Here is a 210-nt window from a genome sequence, read left to right as displayed (position 1 = left end):
GTATGGCTGTTTCAAAGTTTACTTTTTCATTCATTCATTGAGTGACATCTATACTACTTCAAATTTTTAAAAATTACAAATAAAGCTGCTACAAATATTTGCATAAAATTTTGTGTGAACGTAAATTTTTGTTTCTTTTGACGATAATGCGATGTTGGGGATTGCTTCTCTATAAATCCTTTGGGATTTTTCTTTTTTTTTTTTTTTTTG

This window comes from Carlito syrichta, unplaced genomic scaffold (assembly GCF_000164805.1).
Source record: "Carlito syrichta isolate Samal-C Ts95f unplaced genomic scaffold, Tarsius_syrichta-2.0.1 Scaffold313327, whole genome shotgun sequence".
In the NCBI taxonomy this organism is placed as follows: Eukaryota; Metazoa; Chordata; class Mammalia; order Primates; family Tarsiidae; genus Carlito; species Carlito syrichta.
The sequence above is the reverse complement of the archived record's forward strand: the minus strand, read 5'-3'. Positions refer to the sequence as shown.